The 10,000-nt window shown below is 40.4% G+C and overlaps 1 long non-coding RNA gene across 1 annotated transcript in view; it reads right to left on the bottom strand.

The window, feature by feature from the left end:
- Positions 1-5,594, bottom strand: part of LOC132860417 (uncharacterized) — a 6,591-nt gene extending 997 nt beyond the window's left edge. Inside the window, exons 1-2 of the long non-coding RNA XR_009649815.1 lie at positions 5,565-5,594; positions 82-165 (exon numbers count right to left, since the gene is read on the bottom strand). This is a non-coding gene — a long non-coding RNA (uncharacterized LOC132860417). The remainder of the gene's footprint in view (positions 1-81; positions 166-5,564) is intronic.
- Between the last annotated feature and the right edge of the window lie 4,406 nt (positions 5,595-10,000).

Below are 10,000 nucleotides of genomic sequence, written 5' to 3'. Positions count from 1 at the left end.
AGGGAGAATAAAACATCATTAAAGTCCCACATCTTTCATTTTAACATCGTATTTATATTCCAACATTATCCTTTTTCTTACCAACCACTTGAACATTGACAAACAGACGCAGCTTGAAATTCCGTCAATCTTTTTCTTTCTGCTGAAATAAATAGAAACCTTTCCCTGTCAAAAAAGAAAATGTATTAACCGGCCTATTTATTTATCAAAAATAAAAATCTGTTCATCAAAATGCGATAAAAAGTTATACAGCATATCGAACAATCTGTTCATCTCCCACAGTTTAGAAAACAATGAAAAATAGTTTCTCTCAGTGAACAGAAAGGGCATTTATCTGAGACTGTGGGATTGACACAAAAGCATTCACTGTAAGAACACCATGTAAATCACCAGCATTATTTATCAATGGTGGTTTATAGAGCAGATCCCACGCTGGTCTTACTGTTGTGTCCATCTTAAAATTATCTCTCCAATATTGTCATGGTTTATCGCTTGGACACATAACATTTAAAGATTCTTCCCTTGGGCAGATTCTGTCCAAGCTCTGCTGTTTCCCAAAGCCCAGTGACGTGACGGACCCTTCGTTATCTGTTAGCCTACTGTAGGTACGATATACAGTTTGGGAAAAGTATCAGACTCATCAGATGTTACCTGTCCATTGGAACACTTCCTTTATTTCTCTTTGTGTTAATGCCCCCCAGGATTTACTCAGTAACTGTTCGACTATACAAACAGATTGAATTTGTAAGATTCAACAAGAATCTCAGCAGTTCTACTAGGTTTTGTACCTTGATCACTTTCTTATCTAGTAAGACATTCAATGGTATAGAGAATATTCAAGAGAGAAAGAAACAAACAAACAAACAAACAAACAAAGACAAGATGTTAAGAAAGAAAGAAAGAAAGAAAGAAAGAAAGAAAGAAAGAAAGAGACAAACAAACAAACAAAAGATGTTAAGAAACAAACAAACAAACAAAGAAAAAATGTTAAGAAAGAAAGACAGAAAGAAAGAAAGAAACAAACAAAAAACAAACAAAGACAAGATGTTAAGAAAGAAAGAAAGAAAGAAAGAAAGAAAGAAAGAAAAAGAAACAAACAAACTAACAAACAAAAGATGTTAAAAAACCAACAAACAAACAAAAAACAAAGACAAGATGTTAAGAAATACCTCTTAATTGAAAGAAAGAAAGAAAGAAATATGTTGAGAAATAAAGAAATATGTTAAGAAACAAACAAACAAAGACAAGATGTTAAGAAAGAAAGAAAGAAACAAACAAACAAAAAAACAATAAAAAAACAAACAAAGAAGATGTTAAGAAAGAAAGAAAGAAAGAAAGAAAGAAAGAAAGAAAGAAAGAAAGAAAGAAAGAAAGAAAGAAATATGAAGAAAATATGTTAAGAAACAAACAAACAAAGAAAAGATGTTAAGAAAGAAAGAAAGAAAGAAAGAAAGAAAGAAAGAAAGAAAGAAAGAAAGAAAGAAAGAAAGAGACAAACAAACAAACAAAGAAAATATGTTAAGAAAGAAAGAAAGAAAGAAAGAAAGAAAGAAAGAAAGAAAGAAAGAAATCCAGAATGCTGAATCCTTTCCCTCCCAATTTCAGCATGGTATAATTTTATAAAACTATTTCATATGTCTCATGTCTCAGGTCTCAGGTTATCTCTGAACTTTTAAACTGAAATAAAAGAATAATATGAAAGAGAAATACAGTTTGTTCCTCAGATTATTCCACCTAGAACTCTTATTATTATTAACATTAATACTCTCTCTCTTTCTCATAGACACAGATACAGGAGTTTAATAAAAAATCTAAGACTTGGTTGTAGCCGAAACCACACAAGACCTCCGTGAATGTGACTTATGACAATCCCTTTTTTGTGGCACGGCTGCTTTTTTGAACGTGTGTCAGCTCGCTCGCTCGTTGACGGACGTTAATCCGTAGTGAAGACAGGCAGACGAGAGCGACTCGCGATGTCTGTCGGCCATGTGCTGGGAGGCTGATAAGGAACGTTGTCGTTGGTCATGTGGTGAGACGGGTTAGTGCTTTACTGCGCCTACTGTCAGCTGCCTGACTTTCTCTTTGGTTCCGACGGCCCACCGTGATGTCAGATTAAGTCCTACTCTGACAGCTTTTCTCCATCTTATGATACGTCAGATGCAGGGCTTCGACCTACTCGAGGCTGCCGTCAGATGCACAGGACGGCGGCTGCCCACATGACGAGAAATACGAATGCACGTGGACTTTAAGAGAAGGTTGGTAAAATGACAAACGGCTTCAATTCCCTGAAGCGCTCTTAGATGCCTTCTTGTCAATGAGGGAATAAAAGTGACACGGAGACACAAGGAACCCTGGGCGAAAGATCAGAAGACGATGGATGAGCTTCAGTGATTGTATCTCTTAAACTCTCACTTTTTACCTGAACCTGAACAGGACCCCCACAGAGCCTTCTATAATCTCACCTCTCTCACCTTCTCGGCTCCTAAAGCAGTCACCCGGTGCAGCTCAAACACCAGCCGCATGACTTCCAGTATCCGTGTTCACACCACGAGTTCAGCATTACGTTAATTTCCTGTTATCTCATTCCCCACAAGGCACAAAGTCTCTCAGAGTCCAAAATCACACGGGCTTCTTAAAGCTTAAAACCAATGTCCCGTTGTTCATTAGTTCTACCTTGTTCCTAATTAGCCGTACAAAATTTTATTTCTCTCTTATTCTGTCTGTCTTTTTTTCTCCTCTCAGTTCTAATAGTTCAGCGCTAGTTGGTGAATAAAAGTCCCCCACTGTAAAGGTGTAATCGGCTTTGACGAAATAACGATGCTTTGTTCCATCCTTTATCTTTCCTTATTTCCAGTTTGGTCAGGATTTTTATCTTGCTGCATTTTCAGTTTCCAATTCGGTCTGTCGCTAATTCCCATCAGCTAGTAGCACATGTCAGACTCGCTCACGCTACACCATCTTAACTTTTTTTCCAGAAGCCGATAAATAAACGATCCTCCCGTTTGTCTCGTGTCCGTGTTGACGGCCGAACGTCTTCCTCGCGTCTCGCTCCACGGTGGTGTTAATATGAAGCTCATATGAAAGTAAACACTCAGGACTTTAAGAATTTGTAGAGTTTGAAGGGATGAAGAGTTGTATCATTCTTTCTGTTTATCTCTACCATTCTAGAGGTGATATATTCATAGAAAAGTTCCAGAAAACAAAAACACTTAGGGTTTTGTGATCTTTATGGTCCCTGTACATCTGCGAAACGCATTCACACTGATGCTATATCTCATAACAGACACAAAAACAAAACGTGTCTGGTTTTTAAATGTCACTAATCCGTTTAACCCGAGCAGACAGCGATTTCCTCTTAGACTCCAGGATATGAGCTATAAAAATGTACGTATAGATGAATGAATGTCACTGAATGCATTTTGTTGCATTTGTGGTCTGCTCTTAAAGAAGAAAATCTCATTTTTATCCCATCCGTCTGTTTTATCCAGAGAGGCTCCGTGCTAAGGGATCGGATTGACAATCAATTCCGGTAACCTACATAATCTGTCTGTCTTGCTGTTATCAGTAAACACCAAACACCTCGCAAATGTGTGTGTCTGTGTGTGTGTGTGTGTGTGTGTGTGTGTGGCAGTCGAGGAAACTTCTTCAGATGAATTCTTATTCAAGACTTCGGTAATTACACGTTAAAATTATGAAGACAATGGAGAAAGTGAAGGGGCACGGTGGCTTAGTGGTTAGCACGTTCGCCTCACACCTCCAGGGTCGGGGTTCGATTCCCGCCTCCACCTTGTGTGTGTGTGGAGTTTGCATGTTCTCCTCGGGGGTTTCCTCCGGGTACTCCGGTTTCCTCCCCCGGTCCAAAGACATGCATGGTAGGTTGATTGGCATCTCTGGAAAATTGTCCCTAGTGTGTGATTGCGTGTGTGTGTGTGTGTGTGTGTGTGTGTGTGTGTGTGTGTGTGTGTGTGTGTGCCCTGCGATGGGTTGGCACTCCGTCCAAGGTGTATCCTGCCTCGATGCCCGATGATGCCTGAGATAGGCACAGGCTCCCTGTGACCCGAGGTAGTTCGGATAAGCGGTAGAAAATGAATGAATGAATGAATGAATGGAGAAAGTGATGCATTTCAACAAAATTCCATTATAATTTCTATAGGAAGCACCTACACACTCATGCATTTCATTTAATATGTAATCAAAAAAATCAAAAAAGAGGGTGGATAGCTCTTTCAGAAGGATGAGGATGTATGGATGGAGGATGTATTGTATGATGTTTTCTACACATCTACCAGCCTGACGGATTTTATATTTCTAGGCTCAAATGTAATGTAATGTAATGAGAGTGGAAGTAGAAATATGGCTTAGTGGTTAGCACGTTCGCCTCACACCTCCAGGGTTGGGGGTTCGATTCCCGCCTCCACCTTGTGTGTGTGGAGTTTGCATGTTCTCCCCGTGCCTCGGGGTTTCCTCCGGGTACTCCGGTTTCCTCCCCCGGTCCAAAGACATGCATGCTAGGTTGATTGGCATCCCTGGAAAATTGTCCGTAGTGTGTGACTGAATGAGTGTGTGTGTGTGTGCCCTGTGATGGGTTGGCACTCCGTCCAGGGTGTATCCTGCCTTGATGCCCGATGACGCCTGAGATAGGCACAGGCTCCCCGTGACCCGAGGTAGTTCGGATAAGCGGTAGAAGATGAGTGAGAGAGAGTGAGAGAGAGTATAAATAATACTAAAATGTATTATTATTATTATTATTATTATTATTATTATTATTATTATTATAAATATAATTATTTACTGCTATTTATAACATAGTGTAGTAGTTGTAGTAATATTATAGTAATTATATAGTAATATTGAATTTTATTACTTAATATAAATATATTGCTAAATATAAATGTTTTAATTGATAATTAAATACTAATAATGTATTGATAACTGGGCGTCTGCTCTATAACACAAATCGTCGCTGTCGGGCAGAATCCTCGTATCTCCAAAACCGTTACTTTTCAGGAAATTAAAAAAACGCCGTACCTTATCTGCAGTGCACAGGGTTTAGTCCGCGTTGCAGTGGATTGTCTTGTGCTAAATCCCTGTCCTCAGACGAGCACCAGAACTAGCGGGGGTCAAGATTTTTTTTCTTTGAGCCCAGTGTTTTGAAGACATTTACCTCAGAAGACGTGTTGATTCGTTGCGACTCTTCTTGAGGAGAAATATGCCGTGAAGCTCTCCCACGGAGTGAGGAAGAGGTGGACAGTTGAAGTGTCCAATGGAGTTATGAGATTTGTGCTCAAGCTATTTTCAAGACTTTAGATTGGTTAATAACTTGTAAAAATAACAGACCCACGTGGGGACTGACCAATAGCATCGATATGTGAAAAAATATGAAATTGACAAAATTTGGACATACGAGGTTTCCGCCCGACAGCGACGATATGACCGTTGGTCTGAAGCCGGTTGGATGGTGTGCAGTTTTTGTTATCAGGCAGCAGATTTGCTTTCCTGATGATGTTTTTCAGACGAGGTTATTAACCCAGTGGGAGGAGTCACTGATGATTTCTGCTGCTCACCTCTTCGTCCTGGAGATTTTTAGGTCTTCCTCAGGGTGATGGTGGACCGCAGCCGACGACGAATTTCTCAGCAGTCTTAATGGTGCGTCTCTGCACCAAAGAGCCAAAGCGCCATGTTCCTGTAGCCATAAGAATTCATGCTTTGATGAAGTTTCTTGTTGCTTCCTGATATATGAAGCATCTCCCATTTGAGATCCTTCACTTCATGCACCTCATACATTCTGATTCAGCAGAGAAAAAAAAAGTAACCCAGAACATTGAAATTATGTTCCCTCAGAGATTTCTGATTGTCAGATTTAAAGGAAAAAAGGAAAGTGGAGTGGAAAGAATCCACCGCTGGGTTAAGTGTGAAGCTGTCGTGTAAAAATCGAACACGCAGCACTTCCTCATTATGCATGAAGGGTAAAACAGAAATCCTTTGTTTGACTGTGAGGTAATTCATCTTTGCGCTGGCTCGGGTCCCGCGAGTGTGTGAGTGGGTGAGTGAGTGCGATGCAAATATTTGATCTTGGCTTTAACTCTGGAACCTCAGGCTCGAGCTACGCTTGACTTGCTGAGAGACTGGATATAATCACGTCTCAAGCGCGAGACGTTTCAGCCACTTCGGCGCCACGAAGCACGCCGACAGAACGTCCCATTTCATGCAAGACTAAATGCGAAGGTGCTGTTTCTTAAGATTTATCAAAAAGGTGTTGTGATGCCTCATGGCTTTCTTTTATTCTTTAATTCGCTTTATTTCCTCTCGATATTATATCACCTTCCCTCCATATTAAACAGCAGATGTCTGTCAAGGGAAAACGGTTTTAGAGCATCGACTCGTTTCAATATGCACTTTTTGCATAATCTGATCTCTTGAGGCTTCGGTCCTTATGCTAATTATTCTATGCAAAAGCCATTAACATTAATCCACTTTTGTTATGAAAAATTTGCATATCGTCATCTACTCAGATAACATCGAATTACGGTTTCAGTTCTTGTGTCAGATCAGAAAATCGAACTACGAATATTTTTATTTTTTTTTAACTTTGTTGCATCACTGTTTTATAATCGTTTTATTCCCAGCGCACAAAATATTACACAACGCTGCTAAAGATCTAATCCAAATACCTGCTGTTCTCAATTCCCAAAATGTAGACAAGAACTTTAATAAGAATAAACATATTATAAATGTAAGGATTATTCTCATGTTCTGTGAGTAAACACTCGCAAATCGCAACAAAGTGGGGCTGCAATGTTTAATCACAATGTTCATGAAGCTTCATGACCTACAGACATGACTGCTACCCCACTACACATCTCCCATCATCACCTTTTTTACTTTACCATCACGCTCCCTATCCTACCTAAAACTACCTCTCACCCCCTCGCTCTTACCCGCTGTAACCTCCAATCTGTCTCCCCTTCTTCTGTAGCTTCTGGCACTCTTTCTTCTCTTCCTTTTCCCACCCTTGGACTCAGCCACAGATACTTTCCTCTCCTCTCTTTCCTCAACCATGGACTTTCTCTGCCCTCTGTCTACAAAACCCAAGAAAACTTCTTCTCCTTGGCTTTCAGACATGTTGCGCAACAATCAAAGAGAGTTAAGATCATCTGAAAGAAATTGGAAGAAATCACAACATAACGCAGATCTTGATTCTTACTGTACACTCCTGGCCAAGTTCTCCTCAGATGTGACTTCTGCCAAGACTTCCTTCTACAAGGAAAAGCTTGAAACTTCGGCACAAGACCCTCGGAAGCTCCACAACATCTCTTCTCTACTCAACCCCCCGGCTCCACCTTCTTCATCCTCAATGACTGCAGAAGACTTTGCTTCTTTCTACCATGAGAATGAAATTGAGGAAATCTGCAGGACCTTCACTTCTGCCCTAACTGCACTTATATCTCGCAGTCTGGATTCCCCTACTCCTTTGTGGTCGCATTTCTCAACTGTAGCAGCAGATGAGATTTTACAACTCATCCAGTCTTGCAAACCTACCACCTGCCAATTGGATCCACTTCTTCCACTACTCCTTCTGCCCTTCATTACCACCATCATCAATAGATCCATAGCATCTGGTCAGGTACCAACTACTTTCAAGAGAGCAAGGGTTATTCCCTTCCTAAAGAAACCTGCTCTACATCAGTAACTACAGACCGGTATCACTTCTCTGGTTTCTTTCAAAAATTCTTGAACACATTGTCTATAATCAACTGTCTGTCTATCTCTCACAGAACAACCTCCAAGATTCCAACCAGTCTGGCTTTAAATCCGTCCTTATACTCCTTGACCTTTCAGCAGCATTTGATACGGTCAACCACAAGACTCTCTTGTCCACCCTCAGAACTCGGGAATGGTTTACTTGGAAATGGTTTGCTATCTACCTGGAAGGATGCTCATATCAGGTAACATGGAGGGATGTGACATCTGCTCCACACAGACTCTCCAGTGGTGTTCCACAGGGCTCAGTACTTGGTCCTCTTCTTTTCTCCCTGTACACTCACTCTCTTGGTGAAGTTATTTCCTCAAACGGGTTCTCTTACCACTGCTATACTGATGATACACAACTTATCTTCCCTTTCCCACCCTCAGATACATTTACATTTACAGCATTTGGCAGACGCCCTTATCCAGAGTGACGTACAGAAGTGCTTAAATCTCTATCACTGGATACATTAATGTTGGTTCACTAGGTTACATACTTAAGATACCATGAGTTTAAACATTGCTCAAAGTTACAATGAAAAAGTGTCAAAGTTTTTTTGTTGTTGTTTTTTTTTTTTAAATGCAAAAGATAGGGAAAGAAGTGCTAGTTGAAGTGTTTCCTGAATAAGTAGGTCTTATTGAAAAGACAGCCGTTTGAAAATATCCAGTGACTCAGCTGTCCGGACCTCTAGGGGAAGTTTATTCCACCGCCTTGGTGCCAGAACAGAGAAGAGTCTTGTAGTATATTTGCCTCTTACCCTGAGAGATGTTGGAACCAGTCGAGCAGTGCTGGTAGATCTGAGGGTGCGGGGTGCAGTGCGAGGAGTGATGAGGGCTTTGAGGTAAGAGGCAGCTGGTCCATTTTTGGCTTTGTAGGCAAGCATCAGTTTTTTTAATCTCGTGCGTGCAGCTACCGGAAGCCAGTAGGCCTAGGGATCGCAGCAGCAGGGAGGTATGCGAGAACTTAGGCAGGTTGAAAACAAGCCATGCAGCTGCATTTTAGATCATTTGCAGAGAATGAATTGCATTCATATGTAGACCTGACAGAGAGAGTTGCAGTAGTCCAGTCTTGAAATGACAAGAGATTGAACAAGTACCTGAGCAGTCTGTGTGGACAAACATGAGCAAATCCTTCTAATGTTGTAAGGAAGGAACCAACATGACCGAGTCCCATTAACAACATGAGAGTAAAGGGACAGTTGATTGTCCATGGTTACCCCAAGGTTGCGAGCTGTGGCTGAAGGGGAGATCAGATCGTTGTGCAGGGATATAGCAAGATCGTGACCTGGGGATGAATCACCTGAGATGAACAGCAGTTCAGTTTTGCGATGATCGAGCTTTGACTGATAAGCAGTCATCCTACATATATACTTAAATAAATAAATAAACAATAAATAAATAAATAAATAAATAAAACGTCTGCCAAACGCTGTAAATGTGAATCTTTTTCAAAACAAAATTTTATTCATTTATTTTTTACACTTTAAAAATTCATTTTTACTTAAAATATTTCACGTATTTCATATTACATGGTTAGATGATGAATATAAAAATAAAAAGTTTTTAAAAATTAAGTGCCACATTTTAAAATTCTAGTAGCTGCTTCCAGACAGTCTGCACAAAAGTAGAACGTATCACGATATGGATACGAGACGCTATTATTGTAACACCCAGCTTTACATGCGAGTGAGTGTGTCGCGTCATTTACAAATCTGCATTCTCTTTTAACCTCTTAACTCCTTGAAATTCATTTATTCATCAGTTCAGTAATCACTATAAATAATGTAGCAGCTACACAAAAGCTAAGTGAAGGCAAAAGGTCTGGACTCACCTGAGACCTGGCCCTTGCTAAGACCTGCAATGTTCTGCAGCTAATGTGTAAGTAATGAGCGTTTACCTTATGGATCCTATGAATTATTCATAGACGTGGTTATGGAGACCACTAACAGTACTAAACAGAAGATGTTAGAAGAAGGTTGGCTACACCAGACACAGTAGAATGTCATAGTAGAGCTCATGTCAGGGTTCAGGTCAGCACAGTTGCTCTCGTTCTCGTTCTCCCGTCAGTATCAGATACCATTAGGGCGAGAACTTCATTGGAGCCTCAAATTATTTTGTTCTTGGCTAACAGGAGTGGAGACTGATGTTGGTCTTCTTCTGTTGCCTTAGGGTTTAGAGTATTACTGAGATGCTTTTCTGCTCATCGTGGTTGTGAGCAGTGATTATTACAGTACATCTGCTGAATCTATAAAGA

This window comes from Tachysurus vachellii, chromosome 17 (genome assembly GCF_030014155.1).
Source record: "Tachysurus vachellii isolate PV-2020 chromosome 17, HZAU_Pvac_v1, whole genome shotgun sequence".
Lineage (NCBI taxonomy): Eukaryota > Metazoa > Chordata > Actinopteri > Siluriformes > Bagridae > Tachysurus > Tachysurus vachellii.
Note: the sequence above shows the minus strand (reverse complement) of the source record. Positions and strands in the feature narration are given on the sequence as shown.